The sequence below is a fragment of the Acanthaster planci genome, linkage group LG02 (genome assembly GCF_054643075.1).
Source record: "Acanthaster planci isolate LZ-2023a linkage group LG02, COTS_SCS, whole genome shotgun sequence".
Classification (NCBI taxonomy): Eukaryota; Metazoa; Echinodermata; class Asteroidea; order Valvatida; family Acanthasteridae; genus Acanthaster; species Acanthaster planci.
The window spans coordinates 28967359-28981963 of record NC_141778.1 but is presented as its reverse complement, the minus strand read 5'-3'; the positions used below and the strand labels follow the sequence as shown (position 1 = coordinate 28981963).

At 41.2% G+C, this 14605-nt stretch overlaps 1 long non-coding RNA gene across 3 annotated transcripts; it reads right to left on the bottom strand.

The window, feature by feature from the left end:
* Positions 1-492: 492 nt before the first annotated feature.
* LOC147800105 (uncharacterized) lies at positions 493-14588 on the bottom strand. Of its 3 annotated transcripts, none has more exons than XR_015424293.1 (7): positions 14367-14588; positions 10234-10312; positions 9814-9881; positions 8541-8635; positions 7169-7724; positions 5703-5850; positions 493-5134 (listed from the first exon to the last, which is right to left on the bottom strand). It is a non-coding gene; the product is annotated as an uncharacterized LOC147800105 (long non-coding RNA). The 3 variants fall into 3 exon arrangements; XR_015424291.1 differs by having other exon boundaries at positions 8541-8638; positions 14367-14587; XR_015424292.1 differs by lacking the exon at positions 14367-14588 and adding an exon at positions 14042-14337 and having other exon boundaries at positions 8541-8638.
* Between the last annotated feature and the right edge of the window lie 17 nt (positions 14589-14605).

Below are 14605 nucleotides of genomic sequence, written 5' to 3'. Positions count from 1 at the left end.
CCTTAACCGCTATGCCACGGCACTTTCTTGAAGAAATGTGCTCGTTTCTAAATGTTAAACCTTCCATTGTTTGGACTTAGAATATTTTTCAGCCAAACTGTGTACTGGATATGGGCAAGGGTGGAAGTCCTTGGGGCTGGAAGTCTGAGAGCTGATAGGAAGGGTAGAGTGGATGCCTGAGGGCTTGGAACTATCAGTATCGGGACCCATGGGGTTTAAGGACATAGTTTCCTAATGTTCCATATTGCTCTTGGCCTTATTGCAGTATTTAAAAGATTGAGACTAAAAGGCTCCAAGAGGAAACTTTATATAAGGAGCTTGGAAGATGTTTAAGACTGGCAGGGCTTCCATGTAGGAGGAGTCTCTAATGTAAAATCTAAAGATGGAAACAGCTGTACCTTAAACTCTAGCAGTGTAAAATGGTCCAGGTTAGGAAAAGGGTGAAGTGGAAAGTACTACAGTTTTACAAATAGATATACATGGACAAACAAGTTCTGCTAGTTTAAATGAATGAGCATTTATTTCACTTGCAAATAGAAATTAACTGTTTAAAGCATTAAATGGCAATTGTTTTACATACACACAAAGCCTTTTTGCAAGGTAACATTTCTAAATGAAACAAATTTCATGTCAGTGCTAAAAAGTCTTTAGAATGCACCAAAAGGTGTTCAGTGAAAAATATTGTTTTTAGACATTAATTTGGGAAACAGAATTGGTTAAAATTTAAACATGTTGGGTGCAAAAAAACTAGTTTTATGACTAAAAAATTTAAAAATGTTTAAATCAAATATATCTTTCGTACACAGGGTTAATTTGGGAAACAGAATTGGTTAAATTTAAACATGTTGGGTGCAAAAAAACGAGTTTTATGACTAAAAAATTTAAAAATGTTTAAATCAAATATATCTTTCGTGTACAGGGGAAAGGCCCTTACAGTATTTTCAAAAATTACATTTTTGCAGTAATGACCTTTCAGCACTGAGCCAATAATTTGCGACTTGAAGTTTTGTGACAATTTTAAGTGAAAGACGTTTTTTCCAATGCTCTGGCAATGTGGATGTACAACTTGGAAAATACAAATTGCACATAGAATATTGTCCAAGGAAAAAGAGCGATATATGAAACCAAACCACAGTTCACAACCATGCACGACATCTAGATGCTCAACCAACCATCAAAACTTCACATGTGAAATTAGGCTCCTATAACATTCGGGCTTTATTTTCCTTTAAAAAAAAACAACCTCCCTGCCCACAATTTCGTCCTGGGATTCGAACCCACACCCCATGCATCACAAACCATTATGCTGTAACCACTTGCAATTCACACAGGTTGACGGAATTTGTACTGTTGATATACCGATGAATGGCTGCAACGCGAGTCTAATACACATTGGGTATGCGCAATACCACCATGGTTTGGCTTCATACGTATGGTTGCATATATATCTCAGGAAAAACTTATAAAGATGAACAAAGAAATTGACTAAAGCGGGATTTGAACCAGCGACCTCTGGAACAATGTACCAGTGCTCTACCAACTCAGCTATCCAGCCCCATTTGTCAATCTCTCTGTTTGGGGGCAAACTTGTTAAGTGAGGTTCAGAACAGCCTCTGGGTTGACTGAACGTGCTGGTATTTTGGCTGCCTGAATGGGAACACCATTCAATTTTTAAAAGCATGCAATAGCTGCGAGCTTTGAGTCCTCAAAAGAAGTAGTATAAAAGTGTTTGGAGTCTTTCCAAATAGTAATTATTTGCAAATTTTGAAGTACATGTATAGCATCTTGATAACTTAAATGTAAACATGAATATTTTTAAATGCGCATTAATATGAGCCAATGCGTTACAATGAAAAGAAACAAAGGCAAACAATAGTCTTTTCATCAAAAGAAAACTGACCAATTGTCTTCAATTTACAGAGTACCTCTTAAGTCATGAATAATTTGGATGTAAGTAGAGTACAACGTCCCTATTCTGAACAATTCAGTAGATGGAACATGCCTCTTGGCTCCGGAATTTTCTGCACACTTTTACTGAACATCACAAATTTGCTGTAAATTAAAGAAAAAAAATAATTTAGGACCGATGACAGTGACTCAAATGTTAAGACATCAATACACTCCGAAAATGGGGCGGCCATGGTATGAGCCCATAGCAAAACAAGCAGCCACACAAGAGAATCTGTTTTACACGAGCAAGAATACACACATATGTATGTGTAACAACTGACATTTCAACATAGGAAATAACACCCTCTTTTTTTCTGCAAATGGCACCCTCTCTGTTTTGTCAAAAAGCACCCTCTATGCCAGGACGTTTTCCCCTTTTTTATTGAAATGGGAACATTTTGATTTTTAGGCCTGTGAAGATGCAACGATTGGAACAGTACCAATGAAATCGCAATAGTTGGGGAGGTATGCTACACCAAGCATTGTGTATGGACCCTGCCCTGTTCATTATAGCAGCGTTGTACTGTATCCCATTAATATAGACTACTCAAACAAATTAAAGGATCAGACATTTGTTTTTGCCAGGTGTGTACCTCATTGACTTTACTTATTGTACACTGAAACTTATCTTCATGCTTGGTTGAGCACCATGTGAGACAATGCAATTGGTTAGTCATGTTTCAGAGCCCAATTAGCTGGAAGGGTCAAAAAGCACTGGGTGATGTGTATTGCTCAGGTATTGCACAACTTCAAAATGGCCACCTTTCACTCTCTGTACATAAATTAAGGATGGGATGTCTTCGAGGCAAGGGGGTGAGAGACTGGGAGTGTCTTAGAGAGTTGAGGGGGGGGGAATGACATGAATGAGACTGGCCAGGACTATACAACACTACTGTGGTAAAATGATGTACACGTATGTGTCTCACTTTAGGGCATTTTGAGAAAAAGTGACTGAAATATTGGACCTCTTACTATTCTGTGTTTAGGTTTTGGAAAACTGTGAAGCTGTTTTTTTATGTCCTGACAAACACAAATGTGATTTTTTTTTTATCCGTCATTTTTACAGATGCTGGTAATTGTAAATACACATGTATATGTGATTTGGGGGAAGATTTGCAAACAGGGACATGTCAGACATTGCATTATTTTACTGAATAAAATGGTCTCAATAGTTTCATGTGATTTTTCATGCTGAGATATATACATCTTCGAAGTGATTTGTTTCTGTGATTTAGAATCACACATAGTGCCCTCACATTACCAGAATATACTCACAACGGTGTTCTCACATTATTACCGCGATATCACTCTTAACACATAAACAGCGCCCTCACATTACCGCAATATCGTTCCAACTCACAAACAGCGCCCTCACATTACCGCGATATCACGATTCTAACTCGTAAACAGCGCCCTCACACTACCGCGATATTCTTCTAACTCGTAAACAGCGCCCTCACATTACCGCGATATTCTTCTAACTCGTAAACAGCGCTCTCACAGTATCGCGATATAATTCTAACTCATAAACAGCGCCCTCACATTATCGAGATATCATTCATAACTCATAAACAGCGCCCTCACATTATCGAGATATCATTCATAATTCATAAACAGCGCCCTCACATTTTTGCGACATCATTCTAACTCATAAATAGCGCCCTCACATTACTGCAATATTATTCAAAATGTCATAAACAGTGCCAGCTGGACGATAAATCTGTCCCCGGTAAAACTGTCTGGGGGACAGATTTACCTAGGTAAAGTGTTCCCCCCGACCCAGTAAATCTGTCTCCCTCCAGTTTACTGTCCCCTCAGGTAATTTTGTCCCACCCCCCTTGTTTTGCTACACAGAAGTTGTTATTTTCGTGTGAGATCAGATAATTAAGTCCACATAAAATACAGTTAGAATTTGTAGAAAGTTGTAAAAAGTGGGAGGGGGGTGATTTAAAATCAACCAAACTATGTTTCTGCTAGAAGTCAAATAAGGGAGCGTTCCGTATTCAGGCTGCAGACTTCTCACACGCGTAGTCATTATCAGTCTCGCGGCATGGTGTAGCTCTGACTTGTAGAGGAAGGAAAATAACCGTGTGAATCTCTGCACTGGCATTACACCATTTCGCCGTACCACAGCCAGCGAACAGTGTTGAAAGCAGTTCCGATTAATAGCATCCACATACCGTTTAAGCCATGGCAATAACCCCCTTATCACCGTGTTTCAATGTAACAAGCATTCCCTAAAAAGCACGGTGTCGGGGTCTGGGTGATACAGACTTGTGACGTTGCATGGGGGACACATTTCTCAGTGGGGACAAAATTACCTGGAGGGGGACCCCCCGACACTTTTACTGGGGCACGATCCAGTAGAAGTGTGCGGGGGGTGGGGATACGTTTATCAGGGGGGCACAGTTTTACCATTTAAACCCTCACATTACCGTGATGTCATTCCAACTCATAAACAGTGCCCTCACATTACCGCGATATCATTCTAACTCATAAATAGCACCCTCACATTACCACGATATCATTCTAACTCATAAACAGCACCCTCACATTACCACGATATCATTCTAACTCATAAACAGCACCCTCACATTACCACGATATCATTCTAACTCATAAACAGCACCCTCACATTACTTGGTTAAAACTCAATTTTATACATCATTTTCAGGGCCGTAAAGGACCTGGACAAGGTGCTGACCAAAGTTTTTTCTTCCAGTGTCGTGAGACTTCAGTACTCTGTAGTGGAAGTTTCTTATTTGATGCCAGAAAATAGCCAAATTAAATGACGCTCATTTTTTGCGATGTGAATACCATTTGTTTAAATTATTAATCACTATGTATGATTCTTTGAGTAGTGTACAAATGCAGATAGACTTGCTTCATCACTAAGGTGGAAGCAAGGAACTGCATCTCTGAGAAGATTGAGTCCTTTCCTTGCCTTTTTGTGAATCATTATGATGAGGATCCCTCATGCAATCTTGGAAACTGTTCCTCCTCAGTCATGGAGGCGAGGACTGGCATCCATCTGAGTTACTTCCTGCCATTGACATTCTCATGAATCATCTCGGTGAAGTCCCATAGGATCTTGTCCTCCATCTTCCTTCTCTCCAGGTTGAAGGAGGCGAGGGCGCTGTTCTCATCAGCATCATGGTCTGCTTCTCCTGGGGCATACCCACAGCTTTCATATAAAGAGGTTTGGGGAAGAAAAGGAACTAAGTTGCAGCAGAAATTGAGACATTTCTTCAAAATTATAAGATCCTTGTACGCTCCTTGTCTTTACACCGTTTATTTCATTAAAAAACTGATAGTGTCTATTGCTTTTCATCCATTTTCACGTCAGAAAATGAACGACACGAGGATTCCTTTGACACTGCTGAACCATTACTTCTGAAAGCATTTGTAATTTGTACTCTTTGTTAAAAAGGTTTTTCCAGATATCCCTTTAGGGTTTAGTGAATCAAAAAATGACATTTTTAAATCCAAGACCCCATTATTTCTCTTGGAAGGGGGACAAACTTGATTCTGGGGGGCCGTGTTTTTTTAATTTTTAAAGTTGTTCGTAGGGCAAGGCTACGTTTCCACTTTTCAAAAGAAAGGAAATTAAATAGACCAAAAGATCCTTTCATTTTTTCAAATGAAACAATTTCTGCTCCTTTTTTGGTCGTGACCCCAATCAGCCCCTTCTACCCTTTCCCGGATTCATCCTTGCAGTAAGCCAGCAATGATATGAAACACAGAACTCTTACCGGTGCTACTTCTGACGTAACCTGCCTCTTCACTTTGGAGATATCATCGGTCAGTCCACTCGCACCATGACGCTAGCCAGCCTCAACGTTCATGTAGGCAGCCATGGCAGTATGTGTACATTCACCTGGCAATGAGGCCTTCCCAAATCTAAACACAGGAAAAAAATGTCAAAACATAAGAAAAGGTCACCTAAGATTTTTCAGTCACACCGTAATAATAATTTCCTCCCCAAATGAGCGAAACATCCATGTTTCAACCCATCACCACACAGACTCTTATTGTGGGTCACTGTTAAATCCATAAAACCATACAGTGCTGGGGAGTGCAGGGTGTAACAGGCTGGGTGAGGTCAGGGCCCAACTTCATGGGGCTTCTCAACCCAGTCAGAAGAAAAATCGTGCTAACTTTAGCAAAAAAATGTGCTAACCTTGAGCACTATTTCACGGCGGTGCTCAGGGTGGTTGTGCTAACGGTTGCGTGTGGATAGAGTTTTCTGTTGTTACATCATTAAGTTTAAGCAAATCTTTCCTCCAAGGTTAGGATGCATCAGGCTGTACTTACCATTTACGGTACGCACGAAATACACAGAGCCTCTGTAAGCGTGAAATCGCGTGCTAAGCAGCACCGAGAAATTGGGCCCTGATTGTTACAAGCAAGGTTCCCACGAAATCGAAAAATCAAATTCAGTGACCTTTCCTGCACTTTCCAGAACTAAAATATGACAATTTCCATGACATTTAATGCCACTCTGCAAGGAAAATTTGTTTGGTATAATAAACGGTAAGACTGCCATAGCCATTATCCATAACCACCATCAAAATCACCCTAGTACGATCTTGATTTCCATGACTTTTCCTCAGACCAATTTTCTGTGAGTTCTCCATAACTTTCTGGGCCAACTTTTTCCCAGGATTTTCAATGACTTTGGGAACCCTGTACAAGGACAAACGGGTTAAAAGAACTGGACAGTCTATCATTTGCAGTTATCCAAAAGGTGTCCAAAATTGTTGTTGAAAAGCATGTTTGGTTTAGATAGAGGAAACAATGATTTCAAGCAGGCGCCTTCTCAATTTTTGGAAAGTCACTATTAGAAATGCGTGCAAGCATTGACACAATGCACCGACACTAGCAGTTTCTAGAATTCATCAGTTCAGGGAGAGACAAGGAGTAGCTGCATTCAACTGAATAGGAGAATGTTTCCCAGGTGCTGAATTCAGGCACAATTTAAAATACAACTCGGCAACTTTTGATCTGAAATCTGAAGTCCTAGAACAGTTTTTCTCAGAATATGGAGCATTAACTATTAAGCTGAAAATCTTGTGTTCCCTTCTTTAGATTTTGAGTAATTTTGTTGCTTCAAAGGAAAATAATCCACAGAAGACAAATGGTGGACTGTACCTTTAAACAAATTGTTGTGACAACCAAAATCATGACTACTTTTGTCATAAAACAAGAGATGGCTTACTCTACTAGGGCAGTGATGCCCGGAGATGAACCCACAGGCAGGGGACCAACCATGCTGCTTTCACCTTACTCTATCAATGCAGCGATGCCAGAAGATGAGCCCACAGGCAGGGGACCAACCATGCTGCTTTCACCTTACTCTATCAATGCAGCGATGCCAGAAGATGAGCCCACGGGCAGGGGACCAACCATGCTGCTTTCACCTTACTCTATCAATGCAGCGATGCCAGAAGATGAGCCCACAGGCAGGGGACCAACCATGCTGCTTTCACCTTACTCTATCAATGCAGCGATGCCAGAAGATGAGCCCACAGGCAGGGGACCAACCATGCTGCTTTCACCTTACTCTATCAACGCAGCGATGCCAGAAGATGAGCCCACGGGCAGGGGACCAACCATGCTGCTATCACCTTACTCTATCAGAACAGCGATGCCAGAAGATGAGCCCACAAGCAGGGGACCAACCATGCTGCTATCGCCTTACTCTATCAGGCCAGTGATGCCAGAAGATGAGCCCACGGGCAGGGGACCAACCACGCTGCTATCACCTTTAACACCTGGTAAAAATACAGTAACAAAAAGGGACCAGTTATGTCTGTATGCATTGTAATAAATGTACCTTTGTTTGAGCATGTCACCAGCAGAGTTGTGGGTTTTAAGGTGATGTCCAAAAGGTGTGGCTGAGGCTAGATGATTAAAGCCACAAGTGAGTGGCTTCAGTCATTTGCCACAGACTTATGTAATTCTGTCAGCCTAAGCCGGCTGATTCGGAAAAGGTCCATCTTCAGCCAGTTGACACATGTACAAGCAACAGGAGGTGCCCAGTGACTGCTTTCTCAACTTAACAAATAGTGAAAACTGGCTGTGTGAGTGGAAATTTCTTGAAGAACATCTAAAGAGCTGGGAGAGGGGTGAGGGAATATACCCCCCTTTAACATATTTTCCAATATTATCCAGGTGCATACTTTCCAGAAGCTTTCTGGAGTTTTTTTAATAACTCTTTTTGGTCATTCTGACACCATTTTGGGGAAAATCCAACTTCTTGCACAGCACCTTTTTTTGGAGAGCGGTCAACCAAGAAAGCATACTTTTCCACTGCCATTCCCAATTTCCAAAAGACTGTCAAACCATATCAGAGATTGAGATCAAACTTCAGTATTTGTTTTGAGAAGGAAAGTCATGCATACCAAGTTTGTACAAAAATTCAGCACTGGACAGAACCATTCTTTGGGGATTGCCGCGGGCTGTGATCGAGCTGGTCCAATGTAACCAAGCTCTTTTAGGGTTAAGACGTTACGAAGTACCAGGGCCAAATCTAGCTGCGATTTCTTCACAGATGGCAAATATGACTGACAAGTGACAGCTTTTTTTACCTGCTGTTTTCTCCATCCACTGTTCTTCCTCCTCATCACTGTCAGAGTGGCTGTCACTTGGGTCATCACTGGAACTTGAGTCTCTCTTGAGCCCGCTTCTTGAGAAGAACAAATAGAAGATAAAGTACTGATGTCATCACTGACTCTAGGTGTTAACTTCAGCTGTGAAAACAGAGTGGTGACTTCATCATAAAAATTTGAAAAAAATGGACAAAATATGTGAGCAGTATCTTTCCTTAGGGGAAGGCTGCATTGAATTGCCAAATTTGTCGGACAAAGTCACAGTACAAAGGTTTTGTATAGAACTGTTCATTTTGTTTCTGACACCTAGCAGAGATGCCACAAGCCTACGCAAAAAAAAATCGCACTGTGTCGGATTTATACGTATTAATTCATGGGTCTGCGTGCGTGTACACAACATGCATCTTCATCAAGTAGTCGGCTGTAAAAACAAAAAGTTCTTTCTTAATCATCACTGGTCAATCACAGTCATGAGTTGCAGCCTACACATAGGCCAGCCTGCTGTTTTTTACTCAAAGATACAAACATGATGAAAGCTTTCCGCCCGATCGGAAGTAGGCCCTATGCAACATTATGGTCATGACGGTAGTCGGTAGGCTTAGGCCGCGCCTACCTGGCAAACAAAGCTTTCAAACTTAAGTAGAAAAGAAATCCCCATTTATATCCTTTTCTTCGAGCCATCTCCACTGAAATTTGTCCTTGACATCTCTTTCAATATCATGAAGATCCTCGTTTCTGTTGACAATAAGATGCTGCATTTTGTCGGCCCTCAAACATACAGCCAATCCACATGTTTATCATCCGACGCACAATGTACATTCGATGTGTACGTTCATGCATCGCGCATGTCGCATGTGCATGCATCAAGCTGTCCATGACAAGCGATTTACATGCATTAAAGGTCAATATTTAAATGTACATGTATTTCCAGTCACTGACGACACCACTCAACACTGTCCTTTGTATTTCGCACCACAATATGACTGACAAAAGCACTCCACTGACGACTGCACTCAAGATAAGGTACCAAGTCGCACGGTGCAGGATACGTGCGCATCATAGATTTGCTTCCAGTCTTTTCTTCTTTATTTAATTCTGTCAATGTTAAAAACATTGAAGGGAGAAATGCAAAAAAATCGGATTTGGGGAGAAAAATACTAAAAAGTCGGATTTCCGATTACAATCGGAAAAGTGGCATCTCTGATCTAGGGCCTTTTTACACACAGTCTTTGGACAAATTATATGTACTTACCATTGTCTGTGCTACGGCAAACATCAGAGTCATCTTCATCATTTTCTGTGAGGCCAAACTTGTCAAAGCTGACAAAGTGAAGACAAAGTAATGATTATTTACGCAGCAAGACGCAAGGACAGCATAGGAAGATGGTGGCTCCTGGAAACCTTTCACAAACCTAAAAAAATCCTTCCCAGAAAGACACATTCTCCAAAACTCTACGGACACATCAAGTCCCATTTGAATTCAAAGAGGCTGGGCTGGGCTCTACCTTCCTCAATCTTCCACAAATCTCCTGGTGGATTTTGAAGGATCTGGGAAGGTTGGCATAAGGACACATGTAATAGTACGGGGGAAAATGGGTAAACTTGCAGGAATAAAGTTCACTTTCTCAATCCAGCTTGTCATTGAATAACCTGGTGCTGGGAAGGAACTTACTCAGGTTCTGTGCTCTCCCCTGATGCTGCCCATTCATTGGCCACTCCTGGCTCCATCATCTTCTCTTAATGACGTCCTCCTACAATAAAAACAGAAAACAAAAACAATGCATCCCTTCAGCTTTTACTGTTGTCACAGCAACATCCTTCACATATTGTTGAAGCCCCCTAACTGCGCACCCCCTAACTTTAAAGCAATTTGATTTTTTGCTTCCACTGCCTTGCCAGAGCAACAGTTTTACCTCAAATTTCAGAATAAGTGAAATTTCATCAAACTTCCACTAATCTAATTCAAAACTCCTGATTTTACTCACCCAATGAAATTTTTATTTTGGCTCAATTTTCCAATATTTTTTCCTTCAGTGCAAAATGGACACTTCTAAACCTGCCCAAAAATTAAAAATTATCTTCTAACAAACTTTGATTTAAGTGTACACGTATGTACATGTAAATTGAGGTAATACAAATTATCAAGTTTACGTACATGTAACTTCTCAAATGTTTATGTGGGGTTTGGGGCAATTACGCCACGTGAGGGAACATGCAATGGCATGATTACTTGATATCCTCGATGTTAGTCGAGATGTAGGCCTACATGTATGGAAAGAAATCCATAACTGACGCCTCTAATATTTTCCTACAGTGACCTAACATTATTAGTAAAGGTACTACCAGCCATCTAAAAACAATAAAAACGTGGCCTAAAAGGTCAAAATTAAGCAGTGAAAATGTTGCTGGTATTCACTTTGAAAACACTTGAACATTTCAGACTAGTGTCACAAGGTTTCTTCCTCCATAGTTCATTTGTGCAAAGGGTGTCAAGCCACATCCATATTACATCTAGTCATCTACAATTAGTTTATTTATCTGATCAACCAACAGCGCATTTAGCGCCAATTACAGGATGATAATGAGTGAAGAAGACAATGAAGAGATGTTCAGTTTGAGAGGTGGGAGGAAAAGCCCGGTTAAGTGTACCTCACCATAAATTCTTTCACACATTCTTTCTGAAATGTACATGTACATGTAGGTCTATGCGCCTTGAGCAAAATTATCCCCTCATTGGTCAAAAAGAGCCATGTCGTGCATTTAAATGGGGATCGAGGGTTCATTTACTGCAGCAACGCAACCGTGATGCATGTACTTCATAGTCTCCTGTGGTGCAGTTCCCAGGCACCAAAGGAGCCCCTGTTGCTAGGAAACTTGTACCCTCTCAGTCCCACCCAGGTCTCATACATGAACATGACCCTAACTTGGGCTAGGTGACAGGCCCAGGCTGAGAATAAGAACAGGATTGACGGAGAAAAGATATTCACCATGTTTAGGAGGTTTACCCCAAAACTGTGAGGTATGCCTGCAGGATGTTCTAAAGTCACTTATCTGTGTGACTTGCTGCCATGTTTGTTTATACGTGGTTACAATGCTATCTGTTTTTTTAAACCAGCCTTTGACGTACCATACATGTATGACCGGTGACGCAAATCCAACTTTTTCAATCAAATTTTCATGTGAGAGTAACCTTAAGGCACCTGACATGTATAGCTCCTTTAGACTGTGTAATTAACGTCAGTGTTAGCCTTTAAGACCAACTTGAAAAATTGGAGGGTTTACTCACGTATCCCCTGCTTTCTTCCCAACAATCACATTGTACTGAACAATCTGTGTGCATAACACCCTCAGTGAACATGCGTGGGCCAAGGGCCAAGCAAGGTCAGTTTGTCCATATATCGAGAAGGGGGTGGAATCTTGTTATTATCACACGAGTGGCCTCTGAGCTGCGTGACTGGAGTGATACCATCAGGCCAAGCGCTGTGCTAGCTGTGACAGGTTAAACACTACCACCTCCAAAAACAGTCCAAATGACATGCGGAACAAGCTCGGCTATACCACTGGCCCTTGGCTGTCGCTGCATATGCACTGTGTGATACACAAAATGTACGGTACGGTGCGATCTTTGGGAATAAAACAGAAGAATGATGAGAAAACTCTGTGATTTTTGGTGTAAAAACCTCCTTCAGCCTGGGTACCTCAAACTTAATGGTTGCTCTTATTCTCAAGGGAAAATTTGATTGAAAAAGTGGAATTTGTGTCACTTATTTACCCCCAGAACTGAAGGGTCTGACTCCGCCCCACTCGTGGACATCAGACCCAGCACAGATACATGACAGACTTAATGACTTCTGGCAGTCTGCTGTAACATTTCACACTACAGTACCTGCCAAGGTACCATAAATGCATAGACCACTGAGTCTTGCGCAGTAAAATAAAGTTAAAAATCAGGGACGGGGGCTTGGGTCAAGTCGTAGTGGCCAAGTTCTCATTGTTCGAGTCTGAGTCCAGAAGGTCTAAGTCTAAGTTCAAGTCTGAGTCTTTGAAAATCCACTGATCTCCACAGCAACTGACAACAATTTAACACAGAAGTTACTAGTATAGCAGGAACCAAGATTTGCATTGACTTTTGTGTCAGGCTTAACAGCCTAACATACGGTATGTTTGTACAAGTATGTTTTTCAATAAAGTGTCTATGCAATGTTAAAATTCAAGAAATACTTACATGTATATGCCAAAAGTTTGTCGGGTTGACAAGAAAGACTGGGATTTTGCCTTCTCATCTATGGTACATGTAATTAATGATGCATCCAAGTGCCTGGCCTTCCCAAATTACAAGGCGAACTAATCCGATTAGACGCCCTAACTGCGGTGGCACTGTACTCACACACACATTCTTCAGCTTGGCACGCGTGCGTTTGGCAAATCGTGACACCCTATTGGTCGAAGAGGCATGTCATGTGAGCGTACCACCTGTCCACGAGCGTTGTGCCACCGCAGTAATGGCTTCTAATTCTGGTGATCGGAGCTAGTTGATTCCAGACCAAGTTGCCAATTTCACACTGACATGACTGATGAGTAGTGTGTGTACATTACCATAATTCGGTGGATCATATCCAACTCATTAAAAAGGCAATTCGTAAGAGTCCAAGTTGCTCAGACGATTACTGACTGATCTACATCATCCTGATGCAGTCACGTCAATTATCATTTCAAAAATTCAAATATGCACAGCATGTGAGGGATTTCGTTGTGTAGGGATCGAACTGTCCACTGTTTGTCACTGATGCCTAAATTAGCTTGAATGGACACACAATCTCCTGCTTCCCACCTTATTGTGACAAATGTGAGTGATCTCAATTCAACAGAGCAGATCAGCAATACAGATTCAACTGTTTTATACACGTCACATGCCTTGTCTCTGGAACAAGATTATTCTCACAATATAAACAGGCCTGCAAAGTTATATACTGCACAGGAGTTCAATTTCCTCAACTTTGCTGTACTGTGTATACAGTCCTGCAGACACTTTGTAGATGGCCATGCTTATAAATACAAAGTAGCTATGTACTGTGTGATGAACAATCCAAACGATGCACTCAATTAAATCCAATCACGATGACAATCGGTCACATGTACGATACTACAAATATATCAATATGCAACTTTATGTGGAGATCAGCATGCCAAAATAAGCGCGTACAAAACCAGAATGGCTCCTATACACAACAATCCGAATCTCTAAAATATTAATAGGATTACAAGCCTTATTTATCACTCAAACTATATCTTAAAATATTCTTCAAATATCAAATATATCAAACTTTGACAAGCAATATCTCAAAATTGCTTCTCCGCTACAACTTTACAAGACCTGTTTTTAGAATTGTTCGAAACAAGAGCGCCCCTTGCACAGAATACTAACTTATTTTTATCCACAACACAGCATGCTAAAGTGAAGTGGGGCTTGTTGGGCTTACCACATCATGGGATAGCATTACAACTTCACGTTCGGGGGAGCACACATCAGACCAAACGACTTGAGGGATAAACCATTTGCAAGATGTGTGCAAAATCTTACTGGGCAACGTCATGTCATTTTCACAGAAATGGATACAATGCACGTAGCTTGTGAGTGTAGGCATGCCTAGTGTTGATCCTCGTCCAACAAGTAGGATTAGTCTCAACATGATCTTTTCCTTTCTCTACGGTCTCATCACTCTCAACTGACAAGACAGAAGAACTAGGCCTATGAATTTTATTCCTGTAAAGTGTGAAATAACAAGAGATATCCATTGTACTTACGCCATCAATGTCATCACGTAGGTGTGCCAGCGATTCCTCAAAGACTAATTTCTTGATGATAAACAAAGTCGCGAAATTAAATGGATAATTTAAAGCGACCACCGTGTGCTTAGTATACTCAGGGAGGTAGAAAACACCGCATCCGTGTTCTTTGCATGCAGTGCGTCTGTCCGTCGGTCCGCCATGTTCTGGGAATGGGTTTTCAATACAGCATGAGTTTGCGCGCGTAGTGACGTCAT